The sequence below is a fragment of the Neovison vison genome, chromosome 2 (genome assembly GCF_020171115.1).
Source record: "Neovison vison isolate M4711 chromosome 2, ASM_NN_V1, whole genome shotgun sequence".
NCBI lineage: Eukaryota > Metazoa > Chordata > Mammalia > Carnivora > Mustelidae > Neogale > Neogale vison.
In genome coordinates, this window is record NC_058092.1 from 153,305,255 (window position 1) to 153,323,875 (window position 18,621).

The following is an 18,621-nucleotide window of genomic DNA, read 5'->3' on the forward strand; positions in this document are numbered from 1 at the left end:
TTAAAAAAAAAAAAACTAAAGTACACTTGATGCACAATGTCCCATTAGTTTCAGGTTTATAGCATAGTGATTCAAGAAGTCCACATGTTTTTCTATGCGCCCCACAGGTGTGGCTACCCTCTGTCATCATATAACATTATTACATCATATATTGATGGGGGTGGGGTGAGGAGCACCTGGGGGGCTCTGGCAGTTAGGCATCAGACTCTTGCTTCTGGCTCAGGTCATGATCTCAGGGTTGTGAGATCGACCCCCATGTCAGGGTCCATGTTCAGCAGGGAGACTGCTTGAAGATCTCTCTCCCTCTGCCCCTTCCCCCACTCACACTCTCTATAAAAACAAAACAAAACAAAACAAAAACCCAGTACTATTGACTATGTTCCCTATGCTGTACCTTTGAGTCCCATGACATATTCATTCTATACCCGGAAGCCTGCACCTCCTACTTCCCTTCATCCATTTTGCTCACTCCCTACCCCCCAACCCTTCTGGCAACCACCAGTCTGCTCTCGGTAGTCACGGGTCTGTTTCGGCTTTTTGTTTGTTGTTTGTTTATTCATTTGTCAGGGGAGTATTGCTCTTACCTGATTTTACAAACAACTGTAGCTCAGAGAACTACAGTTCTGGCCTGATAGCACACTTCTAGTAAATGGCTAGACAAGGGATGAGAAAACAGGAACTCACTTACAGAGTTAGCAAATCAGCCAAGATCCAGCCCAGGACTTACTGACTCTACAACCTATATAATTAGCTATGAATTTATTAATTCAATAAGTGACTATTGAACTCCTAATGCAACAGGAGGAAGAGTGCTGTCGACATCAGTAGCTTGGGTTCTAGACCTGGGGCTTCCATATTTTAATCTTCCAATGCTCTCCTGAAAGGGTTACCTTGTGAAAGATACTCACCTTTCTGTGCCTCCATTTTCTCATGTTAAGGTAGGAATGGTAACATAACTACTTAATTGATTTGCTATGAAAGACAACTCAGGGGTGCCTGGCTGGCTCAGTTGGTTAAGCATCTGCCTTCGGCTCCGGTGGTGATCGCGGGGTCTTGGGATCGAGTCCCCCATCGGGTTCCCTGTTCAGTGGAGAGCCTGCTTCTCCCTCTTCCTCTGCCTGCTGCTCTGCCTACTTGTGCTCTCTATCTCTCTATCAAATAAATAAATAAAATCTTAAAAAGAAATAACTCAGTTAATACATTTCAAGTGCTTTAGGTTATGCTTGGCACATCAGTGAGAACTACTGAGCATTGCTAGGAGCAATGAGTAAGTCAGGAAATGTTTCTGCTTTCATGTGCTGGGGTGAAGATAGGGAAGAGGTTTCTTATTTAGAGAGGCTGGCCAGGGGGAGGCTGCCCTGAAGAGGTGACCTTGTACCAAGTCCTGACCCCTGTGAAAAGATCCTGGAGACAAGTGCTTTAGGAAGAAGGAATGCCAAATGCAGGTCTTGGTGGGGTGGGGAATGTAGCACATTCGAGGGGCCAGAGTGGCTGTGAGTGAGCAGGTGGGGGTGTGGTAGGACAGGAAGTCAGAGAGCGTATTGGGGTCAGATCCTAAAAGGCCCTGATAGCCTGGGTAAATGGTCTAGATCTTCTAAAATGGGGGCGATCAGAGAGTTGAGAACAGAAGAGTGACAGCATCTGATGTTAGTTTTTAAGAGATCAGTCTGGCTGAGCTAAGACATTTAGGGGCTGATAACAGAGGGCGAGGGCAGATTCAGGAAATTGGTTGGGAGCCAGCAAGAATTCAGGCAAAAAAAAAAAAAAAAAAAAACAGTATCTGAGATGAAGGTGGTAGAAATGGAGGTGAGGACAAGCGGTCCAATTCAGGATATGTTCTGAAAAGGGATCCTTGAAGATTTGCTAATGGATTTGTTGTGTGTCACAGAGGGAGAGGGAATCAGTGACTTCCTGTGTTTACACCCAGTCAACAGGTGGGTGTGAATCCTTTAAGCAAGGAATTCACTTAGGAAGCATTTCGGTCCTGATCCTGTTAGAATAAAGAAAGCATACTGGTTATTTTAACAGAGCTAACTTAATATAAGCATTTTAGTATTTTTAAAAGCCCTGGGTATTAAAGAACTAAAAAGGCAAAATGAGCCCTAAGGTGTCACTGAGGTCATGCCCACAGGAAACAGTGGCCACTTGCAGGTCTGGGAGACCAAAGGGAATGATGTTGCTTAGCAGCCTGGAAAACCGGTCCCCTAGAGCCGGCAGTGAGATGAGAACAGGGAGCTGCGTTTTGCTGTCCTCTCTCAGCTTGGAGGAAGAACCCTGAAGAACGAAGATGAAGACCTTTGAGAAGAGGGTGCCAGGTGGATGGCGCCACCGGTTTCTCTACGGAGGTATGATGACATCTGGAAGAAGTTCAGGCCGGAGTCGCAGCTGGTGGAGGAGGAATCAGCTGCGGCAGGTGAAAGAGCATTGTCACGGTCCCACCGACAGGAACAGGAAGCCAGGACGGGAAGAGAAAGCAGACCAGAAACAGGGAGAGAGTCCCCTTTCCCTCCCACAGGCTGACATCTCCCATTAGCATCCCCCACCTATCAGGGGAGCATCTCCCAAAGCAGGAATGGGGTTCCTCAAGTCCCAGCCCAAGCACCACAAAATAGGAGGTTCTTAGAAGGCTGAGTCCAAGCTGAGCGATATCTTAATGACAGACAGAGAAAATTTGGTTTGGGGAGCTTGGGGGGGGCGTAAACCAAGAAAACTTGGGTTTAGGGAGGGAAGAATTAAGACTTCTCTTTGATGGATCTATAAGGATGACCGGTGTGGGTGTTGAGACAATGGCTTGTATGATCAGAGCATCAAGAAAGGTTGAAGCCAGACAGAAATTTTGGGGTCAACAGCTACTATGCCTGAACTGTATTCATAAACAAAAGAAACCAAAGTAAGGCCTTAATAACTAGATCCTCAATATCTCATGCTTTCTTTCCTGAGCTATACAAAAGCACGCTATAATTGTATTTCCGCAGGTCTGTTCAGATCATTTTTCTCTTTGCTTAAAATTTTGATAATGTGGGATCTAGAAAAAAATGGAACAATCTAGATACAACATTTTAATCAGGCAAAATAAGTTTAGGGCTTGGTGAAATCGTAGAAACAATGTCTGAATGTCTTCCATTCTGTGATCCTGCTTTTGGTAAGGTTATACATAAATGATCCCACAAACATAACTGCCTTGATTTAGGGTGTGAAAGTTTCTGTCTGTGACATTTTGTAAAATATAGCATTGAATAAAAATAGAAACATTCATACATTTCTCTAACTCAATCAAGATCATGACATGTATTAATTAGATATTTTCTACTTACATCATTATATCATTTGAAAAGACCTTAAAACGCTTTCCAGAAGTTCTGAGTAATTAATCACTGTGAGCATCCTAGACATTGATAAAAGCAGATATTGCAATTCTGCCCTATAAATATGGAAAAGACAAGACATTACACATCTTCCAGAGTTCCGAGGATTACTCAACTTCGGATTTAGACACACCAAGCATGCTTGAAGGTCTGACATCAGGGCGGCCCGCCATGAGTTTACAGCATGGAAGCGTCTGCTAAGAAAGAACTTATCCTGGGCAAGAAGGGTGACACATAGCTGTGCCCCATATTAGAGCCCCGGTCATGGTCGGGTGTTGGGGGCGTGTGGAATACGTCTGCTCAGAAGCTCTTGCTGTGACCCAACTCCCCGGATTCATCTCTGAGTTCTAGGCAGTGATCAATAAAATAAAATAAAATAATAAAATGAAATAAAATAATAAAATAAAACAGAATTAGGTTTTCTCCATAAAACTTTGTGAGACATTTGTTTTTCAGCTAGACATTTACTGCCTTTTTTTTTCCCCCCTCTGCCCAGCATTCCTTACTCCCTCCTTCTGGGGCCATGTTTTCCCTTCTTTGTGGAACTGCCGCACCTTATCTTTTTTAACGACTTAGTGATACTTTCACTCTTGGTATCTTATGTCCAAGCTGCAGTGACTGACCCAAGGAAAAATAAATACTTGGTTTCAAACTGGGGCAGATTTTGTCTTTGGTGAGGTGTTGTGTGTAGTTGTTGAAAGAGAGAAGTGGTTTCTGTCCTCTGAGGTTGCCGAGGGGGAATGGTGTAAATTTGGGTTGTTCGGAGGCAGTTTCTCACCAAACTCCTCACACTCAACCGTGGAAGGGAATCTCTTTATAGTAGGAGAGAATGAGGCCGAGAGAGAGATTCAAGACATTGAAATGGTTAGTGATGAGTACAGACCAAGGAGGGGGCTGCAGAGAGAGGAAAAGGGGGAGCCTAAAGGGATGAGGGCATAGGAGAGTTTGATTCTAACATTGTTGACTCTCTAAAGACTCTAAAATCCTGTTGTAGATTTCCTGGTCACAGATGATCTAATATGCTCCCACTGTCGAAAGTTCAGAGAGTTGTTTACCAGAGGTTAATGTAAAAGTTGAGGAAAGGGATTTTTGTGAGAATACCAGAAGTATGTGGCCCAGTGTGGCCTCTGTAAAATGTGGCCAAGCTCTAATATCTCAAGTGCCTGGCATGTTACCAACATGGTCAGAGGAATACATCCAGAAGCCCTTAAGAGGCAGAGATCAGGGCCTTAACAATTGGCAACCGTTGAAACAGCTTTAACAGCATCAAAAGGCAACAAAAGTGGTTAGAAAGGGCAAAGGAAGCTTTCGTAGACGTGAAGAGGGGTCCAGTGCCTTTGGCAGGCATGGAAGTGCCCTTGGCATTGACCAGACACGGCTGTCCTCACGAAGTTCATAACTGTTGATGTGCCCTACCAGCTGCAGACATATTGCCAAAAGGAGAATGGGCAGAGTTCAGAGAGAGAAGAAATGAGCAAACACCATGGGAAAGCCCAAGTGAGAACCCTCTGAGGTTTCATGAAAAAGATGGGAATGGGGGCTGGTCTCTGAGGTGCAAGCAATCCTGGGAGTGGCTGTAACTGTGGACACAACCCTGCGTTTATGCAGACTGAAGAGATCTGAGAAAAATGGGTCACACAACGCTTTGCTCTCTCAACTGGCAACACACACACACACACACACACACACACGAATGATGACCACGCTAAATGCAAGTACCATGTGCTCATCTTCAGTCGCATAGGGAGACAAGACACATTGAGCCCCTGGAATTGACATGAGAACTATAAAGCTAGAAACAGGAGCTAAGATCGTATCCTTGGGAAGACTGGCAAAATCTGAGCTGGCGCCAAGGTCAGGAACAGAGCCAACAGCTAGAGGAGTAGGAAAGTCAAACTGTGAGGAATGACCCAAGGACAGAGCTCGCCGAGGTTGGCAGAAGAAGCGAAGTCTCCACTGTCACAAATGTTCTGTGGCAGGGTTGTTTTAGATTCCGTGTCTGGAAGGCTGAGTTCACATCGTTCAAGGGCAAGGGTCTCAACCCAGAAGTCTGGGAAATACATTTTTCTCCAAGCCACGTAGAAAGAAAAAATGTGTCCAACTGGAGAATTAGAAGACAACTTTCGAATCTCATCTTTCTAGTTGTCTTCTAAAGCTATAAAGTCAGAGTATTTGTTATTTTTAATTGTGAGGCTAAAATGAGGATAAAGCACTTTGAAAAGCTAAAAGTTTTGAAAAAAACTAAAAGATACTTTATTTTTTAAGATCTTTTATCTTTATTTTTAGTATTTCTAGTAGGTAGGTGTATCTTACAGAAAGGAATTAATTATTCAAATGTTTGTAAACTTAGAGAAAGTAGTTTATATTGTTAAGACACAGTTTCAAACATTGGTTCTAAACTTATATGTGTTGGTATATGTACATATGTTAAAGTATATATGTAAACATGTAAGTCTGAATGTGTTAACATGATAACAAATTCTAGCTGCCCACTCCAATTAAATGTTCATTTTCCTAGTAACTTCCTCCCATGCTGTCCTATAAAGCTGTCTTGAGCCATTGTTAATTTTCACTGACTTATATATTGGCCAGGAAAACTAAATCTATTTTCCATTTCTTGGTGATGTTCACTTTCACTTTGGATGCATATGGTGGTTTGTAAAACGTTTGTAATTTTGAATCCAAAATTTACACTTTAAAAATGTGTAAGTCACTGTAATCCGCGGCTCCACACTTGGGTGAACAGGATGTCTCTCACCTTTTTGCATTCCTCTCTCCTCTTGGCCTCTGCACTTTCATTTCTTTCCCACATTGCACACACAACACATGTATAGTTGGCATAACCACATGCAACACACAGACAAGTGCATGTGCTCACACACATGCACATCGTGGCTGACATTCATTCAGACTGCATGGGGCTAGGAGTGGCTATTTGCTTGTGGCTGACATCTGCTCTGATTGACAGCTTCCTTGTAGTACCAGTGGTCAGAGACTTAATCCTGCCATTCAATTTGTATGCCTTATGATTTCTTTATAAATACACACACAAGGTTTTTTTGTTTTAAACTTGGGAAAGAGATGGACTTCTACCATATTGAGCACTCTCTCCAACACACCTCTAACCTTCACTCCATGACATTTTGTGCTGAAGTTGAGGGTCGTTTACCGCTTAACTTATTCTAGAACATCCTAAACAGAACAAGTATTTACATAAATAATGGAACTGTAAATAGAAGTGGTATCATTGGCATGATTTTACAGCTTACTGGTTATTCACAGACACTTGGACCATTGGCAAGAGAGTATTAAGAGAATCTACTGGTTGCTGGGCAATATCCCCTCTCCAGGCTGCCCTTATCTCTAAGTGGAAGTTGAAGTTCTTCAGGAATTTTATTATTTACTACTTGTACAGGAAATTGCTCTCTTTGCATTGCTATGAATTTTTGTGTGATACATGGGTGAAGATTTTGTATCTTTGCCCACATATAATGTTGATAAAGGATTTAACTTAAGGGGTTTAGCTAATGAACTCATTAACTGATGTGAGGAAACTCTTGATGAGTCAAATATTTTGGATCAGGGAATTCAACATTTTATGATGCTTTTAATTAGAGCAGACACTGTGAGACATGTTTCAATGTACAAGTACCACCACAGTCAATACAGTAAAATAGATCCTGGTAATAAGAGCAAGTATCCTCCCCTTGTTGTCCTGAAGAAGACAGTGGTGTCAAATGGCCGATTAATTATGGCAGTACTCTTTAAATAACTACTGGTTGTTATCTTCCTCCTGAAAATGCATTATTCTGAAATGTTAAATGAATAATAGATGAGTCAGTGAAGGAGAGAGGTTTTGTTTTGTTTTGTTTTTTAAATTTTTTAAAATTTATTTTCAGCATAACAGTATTCATTGTTTTTGCACCACACCCAGTGCTCCATGCAATCCGTGCCCTCTATAATAGCCACCACTTGGTACCCCGACCTCTCACCCCCCGCCCCTTCAAAACCCTCAGATTGTTTTTCAGAGTCCATAGTCTCTCATGGTTCACCTCCCCTTCCAATTTCCCCAAACTCCCTTCTCCTCTCTAACTCCCCATGTCCTCCATGCTATTTGTTATGCTCCACAAATAAGTGAAACCATATGATAATTGACTCTCTCTGCTTGACTGATTTCACTCAGCATAATCTCTTCCAGTCCCATCCATGTTGCTACAAAAGCTGGGTATTCGTCTTTTCTGATAGAGGCATAATACTCCATAGTGTATATGGACCACATCTTCCTTATCCATTCGTCCATTGAAGGGCATCTTGGTTCTTTCCACAGTTTGGCGACCGTGGCCATTGCTGCTATAAACATTGGGGTTCAGATGGCCCTTCTTTTCATGACATCTGTATCTTTGGGGTAAATACCCAGGGGTGCAATTGCAGGGTCATAGGGAAGTTCTATTTTTAATTTCTTGAGGAATCTCCACACTGTTCTCCAAAGAGGCTGCACCAACTTGCATTCCCACCAACAGTGGAAGAGGGTACCCCTTTCTCCACATCCTCTCCAACACATGTTGTTTCCTATCTTGCTAATTTTGGCCATTCTAACTGGTGTAAGGTGATATCTCAATGTAGTTTTAATTTGAATCTCCCTGAGGGCTGGTGATGATGAACATTTTTTCATGTGTCTGATGGCCATTTGTATGTCTTCATTGGAGAAGTGTCTGTTTATATCTTCTGCCCATTTTTTGATATGATTGTCTGTTTTGTGTGTGTTGAGTTTGAGGAGTTCATTATAGATCCTGGATATCAACCTTTTGTCTGTACTGTCATTTGCAAATATCTTCTCCCATTCCGTGGGTTGCCTCTTTGTTTTCTTGACTGTTTCCTTTACTGTGCAGAAGCTTTTGATTTTGATGAAGTCCCAAAAGTTTATTTTCGCTTTTGTTTCCTTTGCCTTTGGAGACATATCTTGAAAGAAGTTGCTGTGGCTGATATCGAAGAGATTACTGCCTATGTTCTCCTCTAGGATTCTGATGGATTCCTGTCTCACATTAAGGTCTTTTATCCATTTTGAGTTTATCTTTGTGTACAGTGTAAGAGAATGGTTCAGTTTCATTCTTCTACATATAGCTGCCCAGTTTTCCCAGCACGATTTATTGAAGAGACTGTCTTTTTTCCACTGTATATTTTTTTCCTGTTTCATGGAAGATTATTTGACGGGTCCATATCTGGGCTCTCTACTCTGTTCCATTGGTCTATGTGTCCGTTTGTATGCCAGTACCATGCTGTCTTGGTGATCACAGCTTTGAGAGGTTCTTTTTTTTTTTTTTTTTAAGATTTTATTTATTTATTTGACAGACAGAGATCATGAGTTGGCAGAGAGACAGGCAGAGAGAGAGGGGAAAACAGGCTCCCTGGTGACCAGAGAGCCTGATGCGGGGCTCAATCCCAGGACTCTGGGATCATGACCTGAGCTGAAGGCAGAAGCTTTAACCCACTGAGCCACCCAGGCGCCCTGAGAGATTCTTATCATTACAAAAATTCTGGGTGTAAATGACTTGAGCTTCAGCTGGTAAAACCTAGTCATAGGGAAAACAGTAACTTTTTTTTTAAAGATTTTATTTATTTATTTGACAGACAAGATCACAAGTAGGCAGAGAGGCAGGCAGAGAGGGAGGAGGAAGCAGGCTCCCCACTGAGTGGAGAGCCTGATGTGGGGCTCGATCCCAAGACCCTGAAACCAGAACCCGAGCCAAAGGCAGAGGCCTTAAACCACTGAGCCACCCAGGCTCCCCAAACAGTAACATTTTGACAAAATGTAGAGAACCTCATTTTACCCTGAGGAGAAACTGAGTTAATTTTGAATGCATGTTGACTTTAAAGAAATAATATTAATGATTTAAAGAAATAATATTTGACTTTAAAGAAATAATATTAATGCATGAATACATTCTATCTGCCTAAAAGAAGGGAAAGGACCTAATGAAACAAATTATATAAATTGACCCAAGAAGAAGAAAATCTTGACAAACCTATACCAAGTGAAGAGAGCTAATCAGTAATAAAACTGCCCAACAAGGAGACAACTAGAACCAGATGGCTTCACTTCCACCAAACGTTTAAAAAAGAATTAATAGGGAGCCTGGATGGCTCAGTTGGTTAAGCAACTGCCTTCAGCTCAGGTCATGATCCTGAAGTCCTAGGATAGAGTCCTGCATCAGGCTCCCTAAGGAGTCTGCTTCTCCCTCTGGCCCTCCCCACCTCATGTTCTCTCTCTCTCTCTCTCATTCTCTCTCAAATAAATAAATAAAATCTTTATAAAAAAGGGAATTAATAGCAATCCCTCCAACCTGTCCCCAAAGATCGTTTCCTAACTTGTTCTATAAGGCCAGCATTACCATAATACCAAAACTAGGTAAAGACATCACAAGAAGAAAACATTACAGACCAATATCCCTTATGAAATATGTGATGGAAAAATCCTCAACAAAATACTAAGAAGTTGAATTCAATAACATATTAAAAGGACTACATACCATGACCAAGTTAGATTTATCCCATGAATTCAATAATGGTTCAAAATGGAAAAAAAAACAATCAAGGTACTATATGACATTGACAACAAAGTAAGGAATCACATGCTCATCTCAATTAACACAGTCAAGGTTTTTAAAAAATTTCACATTCTTTTCTGATAAAAACTCTCAGGAAAATAGGGACACAAAGGGAATTCTTTAACATGATAAAGAGCACTGTGGTGAAACATCATAAGGAAACATCATACTAAATGGTGAAAAACTGAAAGCTTTTCCCCTTAGATCAGGAACAAGACAAGGATGCATTTACTCATCCTTGCTATCAACATTGTGCTTGAAGTCCTAGTTAGAGTTCGTGGGGCAAGAACAAGAAAACACCCAAATTTGAAAGAAAGAGAGAAAATGATCTCTATTCACAGATGATATGTTCCAACACAGAGAAAATCCCAAATAATCCACAAGAAAACTACTAGAACTAAAAAATGAATTCAGTGCAGTTGCAAGGTACAAAATTAACACACAAAAAAATGACATAGGTTCCTAAGAGTCCCAGTTATAGTAACATCTAAAAGAATAATATATCCAGGAATAAATTTAAGAAGGAGGTGAAAGACTTGTATAATGAAAACTCCAAAACATTGCTGAAATAATTAAAGAAAATCTTAATAAATAGAAAGACATCCCAACATTCATGTGCAGGAAGACTTAATATTGTTAAAATATCAATAATAAAAGCAATCTACAGTTTCAACTCAATCCCTATCAAAATTTCAATAGCCTTTTTTGAAGAAATAGAAAAGCCAGTCATCAAACTAATGTGGAATTTCTGTGGGCTCTAAATAACCAAAAGAGTCTTGAAGAAGAGTAAAGTTGGAGGATCGAGACTTCTTGATTTCAAAACTTACAACAAAGCTCTAGTAATCAAAACAATGTGTCACTGGCATAAGAATCGACATAGACAAGTGGAATAGAATGGAGAGTCCAGAAATAAACGCATATACCTATGGTCAATTGATACCAAGTCAATTCAATGAAGAAAGGACAGTCTTTTCAACAAATAGCATTAGAACAACTTGATTTCCACGTGTAAAAGAATGAAGCTGGACCCTCACTTTACACTGTATACAAAAATTAACTCAAAATGGATCAATGACTTAACTATAAAGGTTATACCACAAAACTCTTAGAAGAAAATATAAAGTCCATTCTTTGTGCTTTTGGATTGGATTCCTAGTATGACAGCAAAAACACAGGCAACCAAAAAAAAAATAGATAAATCAGATTTCATTAAAATTAAATACTTTGTGTATATGAGGGCTTTATCAAAAAGTGAAAAGATTCTGCAGAATGGAAGGAAAAATTTGCAAATCATAAATCTGGTAAAAGTTTAATATTCAGAATATAAAGAATTACAACTCAACAACAAAAAGACAAAGAACCTAGTTTTAAAATGGCAAATGACTTGAATAGACATTTCTCCAGAGAACATATACACACGACCAATAAGTGCATGAAAAGATTCTCAGCATCTTTAGTCCTTAGGGAAATGCAAATAAAAACCCTGAGATACCACTTCAAACCCATCACTATTATAATAATTATTCTTTAAAAATGGAAAATAACAAGTATGATTGAGAATTTGGAAAAATTATAATTATCATAGATCACTAGTGAGATTAGAAAATGATGCAGCCATTATGGAAAAGTTTGATGGTTCCTCAGAAAGCTAAGCAAAAGTACCACATGAACTGGTAATCACTTGTAGGTATGGATCCCCAAGCAGGGGTTCAAACAGATACTTGTACACCAATGTTCATTGCAGACTTATTCATAGGAGTACAATTGTGGAATCAAATCAAGTATCCAACAACAGATGACTATGTTAACAAAACGTGGTACATACAAGGGATATTATTCCATAAAAATGAATGAAGATTTGATACTGCTACAACTTGTCTGACCTTGAAAATATTGTGCTATGTAAAATAAGCCACACAAAATACAAATATTACATGATCCTACTTATATACTTATATGAAATATCTAGACAGGCAAATTCATAAAGACAAAAAGTAGAACTTCTGGTTTAATGATTACAGAGTTTCTGTTTGGGGTGATGAAAGATTTTTGGAAATAGTGGTGTTGGTTGCATAACATTTTAAATGTAATTAATGCCACTGAATTGTACATTTAAAAAAGTTAAAAATTAATATTTTATATTATATATATATTTTACCACCATAAAATCTTCTAAAATATTGTGTGCAAAATAGATCCTATTCCTACATGTGAAAGCAAAAACTCTCTACAACTTCTAGAAGAAAACATAGGGGAAAAAATCTTCACCACAAAGATGTCTAAAATAGTTCACAAACCATTAAAATAAAACAATGTTAAAATATTAAAATTTAAGATGTTAAAATTTAAAATGTTAAAATGTTAAAAATTTAACTGTTCTTCTGAAAACACCATTAAGAAAAAAACAAACCACACACTGGGAGAAATTACTTCTAATGCACATAATAAGCCAAAACTTGGATCCAGAATATATAAAGACTTCACACAGATCAAAACAACAATATGCTTAAAAATAGGCAAAATAGTCTCTCATGGTTCACCTCCCCTTCCAATTTCCCCAAACTCCCTTCTCCTCTCTAACTCCCCATGTCCTCCATGCTATTTGTTATGCTCCACAAATAAGTGAAACCATATGATAATTGACTCTCTCTGCTTGACTGATTTCACTCAGCATAATCTCTTCCAGTCCCATCCATGTTGCTACAAAAGCTGGGTATTCGTCTTTTCTGATAGAGGCATAATACTCCATAGTGTATATGAACCACATCTTCCTTATCCATTCGTCCATTGAAGGGCATCTTGGTTCTTTCCACAGTTTGGCGACCGTGGCCATTGCTGCTATAAACATTGGGGTACAGATGGCCCTTCTTTTCACAACATCTCTATCTTTGAGGTAAATACCCAGGGGTGCAATAGCAGGGTCATAGGGAAGTTCTATTTTTAATTTCTTAAGGAATCTCCACAATGTTCTCCAAAGAGGCTGCACCAACTTGCATTCCCACCAACAGTGAAAGAGGGTTCCCCTTTCTCCACATCCTCTCCAACACATGTTTCCTGTCTTCCTAATTTTGGCCATTCTAACTGGTGTAAGGTGATATCTCAATGTGGTTTTAATTTGAATCTCCCTGAGGGCTAGTGATGATGAACATTATTTTATGTGTCTGATAGTCATTTGTATGTCTTCATTGGAGAAGTGTCTGTCCATATCTTCTGCCCATTTTTTGATATGATTGTCTGTTTTGTGTGTGTTGAGTTTGAGGAGTTCATTATAGATCCTGGATATCAACCTTTTGTCTGTACTGTCATTTGCAAATATCTTCTCCCATTCCATGGGTTGCCTCTTTGTTTTCTTGACTGTTTTCTTTACTGTGCAGAAGCTTTTGATTTTGATGAAGTCCCAAAAGTTCATCTTCGCTTTTGTTTCCTTTGCCTTTGGAGACATATCTTGAAAGAATTTGCTGTGGCTGATATTGAAGAGATTACTGCCTATGTTCTCCTCTAGGATTCTGATGGATTCCTGTCTCACGTTGAGGTCTTTTATCCATTTTGAGTTTATCTTTGTGTACGGTGTAAGAGAATTGGTCGAGTTTCATTCTTCTACATATAGCTGCCCAGTTTTCCCAGCACCATTTATTGAAGAGACTGTCTTTTTTCCACTGTATATTTTTTCCTGTTTTGTCAAAGATTATTTGACCATAGAGTTGAGGGTCCATATCTGGGCTCTCTACTCTGTTCCACTGGTCTATGTGTCTGTTTTTATGCCAGTACCATGCTGTCTTGGTGATCACAGCTTTGTAATAAAGCTTGAAATCAGGTAACGCGATGCCCCCCGTTTTATTTTTGTTTTTCAACATTTCCTTAGCGATTTGGGGTCTCTTCTGATTCCATACAAATTTTAGGATTATTTGCTCCAGCTCTTTGAAGAATACTGGTGGAATTTTGATCGGAATAGCATTAAAAGTATAGATTGCTCTAGGTAGTATAGACAATCTGAGGGTTTTGAAGGGGTGGGGGGTGGGAGGTCAGGGTACCAGGTGGTGGGTATTATAAAGGGCATGGATTGCATGGAGAACTGGGTGTGGTGCAAAAATAATGAATACTGTTATGCTAAAAATAAATAAATAAATTTTAAAAAATAGGCAAAATATTTGAAGGCACTTCCCAGAAAGGTGCATACAAATAAACAGTAAGTATCCAGAAATTTGTTCAACAGCTTGGGTCATAGGGAGAGGTAAATAAAATTATGAGAAGATACTGGTACACAAGTGTTAGAATAATGACAATTTAAAGCTTGAGAAGGTCAGTTGGCTGTGGAATCTCGAGTTCTCATAACTGTAGCTGGAAACTCCTGTTGTAACATGTACAATCACTTGTGTAAGCACTTTGGCAATTTCTTCAGTATACAGACAATAAAGCCCAGAACTTCCCTTTTTGGCCACAGTTCACTCAGGAAAGATGAAAATGTGTTCTCATAAAGTTATATATGATTGCTCACAGAAACCCTATTCCTCTTAACCCCAAACAGGAAACAACCCAAGTGTCCATCAGTAGGTGAATAAATATACAATTATGGAAGCTGTGGTATAGCTGTACATCGCAATAATACACGGCTGTGAAAGGAACAAATTCTTGGTATCACAGCAATAACATAGCGCTGCAGGGAAAAGAAGTCAGGTGTAGAAGAGTACATACTGTATGATTTCACTTAATGAAAGTTCTAGAAAAGATAAGAAGAACGGTGGTTGCCTGGGGTTGGAGTTGAGGTGGGAAGTTGACTGGGAATTATCACAGAAGACTGTCTTTGGGTGATAGAAATGTTCTTGTATCTTGTATCTGTATCTTGATTCTGGTAGTGGTTGTGTAGGTGTGACATATGTCAAAACTCACCAAAATATATGCATCAATTGAACTATACACAATATATATATTAATAAAATGATAAAAAAACCGATGTCATGAAAGAGATGAGGGCTCAGGAACATTCTAGATTAAATAAGACTGAAGAGATAATGAATGTAATGCTTGAACCTTATTTGGGTCCAGGTTTTAAAAAAAAAAGCCATAAACAATATCTTTAGACAAAAAGCTTATTTTATTTTATTTTTTCAGTGTTCCAAAATTCATTGTTTATGTAACACACCCAGTGCTCCATGCAATATGTGACCTCCTTAATACCCACCACCAGGCTCACTCATCACCCAAAGAAGAAATAATACCTATTCTCCTGAAGCTGTTTCAAAAAAATAGAAACAGAAGGAAAACTTCCAGACTCTATGAAGCCAGCATTACCTTGATCCCCAAACTAGGCAAAGACCCCACCAAAAAGGAGAATTTCAGACCAATATCCTTGATGAATATGGATGTCAAGATTCTCAACAAGATCTTAGCTAATAGGACCCAACAGCACATTAAAAATGTTATCCACCATGACCAAGTGGGATTCATCCCTGGGATGCAAAGGTCATTCAACATTTGCAAATCAATCAGTATGACAGAACAAATCAGTAAGAAAAGAGAGAACAACCACATGGTCCTCTCAATTGATGCAGAAAAAGCATTTGACAAAATCCAGCGTCCGTTCCTGATTAAAACACTTCAAAGTATAGGGATAGAGGGAACATTCCTGAACTTCATCAAATCTATCTATGAAAGACCCACAGCAAATATCATCCTCAATGGGGAAAAGCTGACAGCCTTCCCTTTGAGATCAGGAACACAACAACCTACTCTCACCACTGTTATTCAACATAGTATTAGAAGTCCTAGCAACAGCAATCAGACAAAGAGAAATAAAAGGTATCCAAATTGGCAAAGAAGAAGTCAAACTCTCTCTCTTCGCAGATGACATGATACTTTATATGGAAAACCCAAAAGACTCCACCCCAACTACTAGAACTCATACAGCAATTCAATAATGTGCCAGGATACAAAGTCAATGTACAGAAATTGGTTGCTTCCTTATACGCAAACAATGAAACTATAGTAGGGAAATTAGAAAATCGATACCATTCACTATAGCACCAAGAACCATAGGATACCTGGGAATTAACCTAACCAAGGAGGTAAAGGATCTATACTTGAGGAACTACAGAACACTCATGAGAGAAACTAAAGAAGACACAAAAAGATGGAAGACCATTCCATGCCCATGGATCAGAAGAATAAACATTGTTAAAATGTCTATACTGCCTCGAGCAATCTATACTTTCAATGCCATTCCAATCAAAATTCCACCAGCATTTTTCAAAGAGCTGGAAAAAACGATCCTAAAATTTGTGTGGAACCAGAAAAGACCCTGAATCGCTAAGGAAATGTTGAAAAAGAAAAACAAAGCTGGGGGTAACATGTTGTCTGATTTCAAGCTTTATTACAAAGCTGTGATCACCAAGACAGCATAGTACTGGCACAGAAAAGATTTTTTTAAAGCACATAAAATATCTTTGAACTGAGACTAAGGGTAAATGGGTAACTATTATACAATTCCATCAACTTTTCTGTATTTTGAAAACTTTCATAATAAAATACTTGGAAAATAAATATTTACAATATACAACAAACCATATGATTTACAGTTAAAAAAAAATCCACAACAAAAGTCCTGAAACTTCCTCTAGCTGCAAACTTTTCTCATACTTATAGGTCATAGAAACAAAGATAATTTTTTAATCTTTCAAGACTTCTCTGTATTTTCCAAATGTTACATATTACTTTCATGAAAGAAATGGTTTTAATTTGAAAACTTTCAAATTTAAGGAGTCATTTTGTTTCATGATTGCAAACTAAGACCCAAATCAAGTTTAAATTATATACATATTTTAGGGTTCTTATCAAACCAGGTCAAAAATATTAGTTGCATGATTACATGAATGAATTAGCTATTTCTAAATCTTACATATGGGACATGTGTGAAAGTGTTTCATAAGTGAAGTTATTTTATTATCATACATTATTACTCTGCACAGAAAGAAAGACAATATGAAAAAAGTCAAGTGGTAAGAAAGATCAGCATGTTACATCAAAAATTATTTTCTCTTTCTGCTGAATTACACGTAAATGATCAGAACTTGTTTTGAAAATCAAAACCCACAGGAGCTTTGTCTTTCCTTGCTGTCCCATTGACACCACTGAACCCCTTTTCCTGGGCCCATAACCAAGACTCCAGGAAAGAGATATCTTCTTTTTGAATTCCATGCCATTTTGCTTTATTTTTTTAAATATTTTATTCATTTATTTGACAGAGAGAGTGAGAGAGAGAGCACAAGCAGGGGGAATGGGAGAGGGAGAAGCAGGCTTCCCACTGAGCAGGGAGCCAGATGCCAGATTCCATCCCAAGACATTAGGATCATGACCTGAGCCAAAGGCAGATGCTTAGCCGACTGAGCCACCCAGGTGCCCCGAATTCTATGCTATTTTAAAGTAACTTAATTGCTTATCCATTATTTTACTTGAAAAACCTCAGAAAGTGGGCTATTTTGATATAGCATTCTTTTTTTTTTTTTAATTTTTTTTTCAATTTATTTATTTTCAGAAAAACAGTATTCATTATTTTTTCACCACACCCAGTGCTCCATGCAAGCCGTGCCCTCTATAATACCCACCACCTGGTACCCCAACCTCCCACCCCTCCGCCACTTCAAACCCCTCAGATTGTTTTTCAGAGTCCATAGTTTCTCATGGTTCATCTCCCCTTCCAATTTACCCAAAAGCACATACCCTCCCCAATGTCCATAAGCCTACCCCCCTTCTCCCAACCCCCCTCCCCCCAGCAACCCACAGTTTGTTTCGTGAGATTAAGAGTCACTTATAGCATTCTTTTTTTTTTAAAATATTTTATTTATTTATTTGACAGAGAGAAATCACAAGTAGACAGAGAGGCAGGCAGAGAGAGAGAGGGAAGCAGGGTCCCTGCTGAGCAGAGAGCCCGATGCGGGACTCGATCCCCGGACTCTGAGATCATGACCTGAGCCGAAGGCAGCGGCTTAACCCACTGAGTCACCCAGGCGCCCCGATATAGCATTCTTTCAGGTACTAGTTTTTGTTTTGGATTTTTATTTATTTATTTTAGAGAGTGAGAGAGAGAGAACACAAGCAGAGGGGAGGGACAGAAGGAGAAGGATAAGCAGATTCCCTGCTGAGCAAGGAGCCTGAGGTAGGACTCAATCCCAGGATCCTGGGATCATGACCTGAGCCGAAGGCAGACACTTAATTGACTGAGCCACCCAAGTGGCTCTCAGGTACTTCTATTAAGATCTCTGTGTATTGACTGTTTTTTCATCATGGAGTCTTTCACTCATGAAGCATTGATGAAGTATCTACCATGTTCTAGGCAGTATTATAGGCACTGAGAATTCACTGATAAAAAAGATACATGACTCTTCTCTTACTATACACAAAAATTAACTTAAAATGAATCAGAGGCCTAAATTCAAGAGCTATGACCATAAAACTCTTAGAAGAAAATATAAGAGTAAATCTTCATGACATTGGATTGAGCAGAAACTTCTTGTGTACAACACCAAAAGCACAAGTGACAAAAAAATAGATAAATTTGACTTCATCAAAATTAAAAACTTTCATGCTTCAAAGAACATCATCAGGAAAATGAAAAGACAATTCACAGAATAGGAGAAAATACTTGCAAATATCTGATA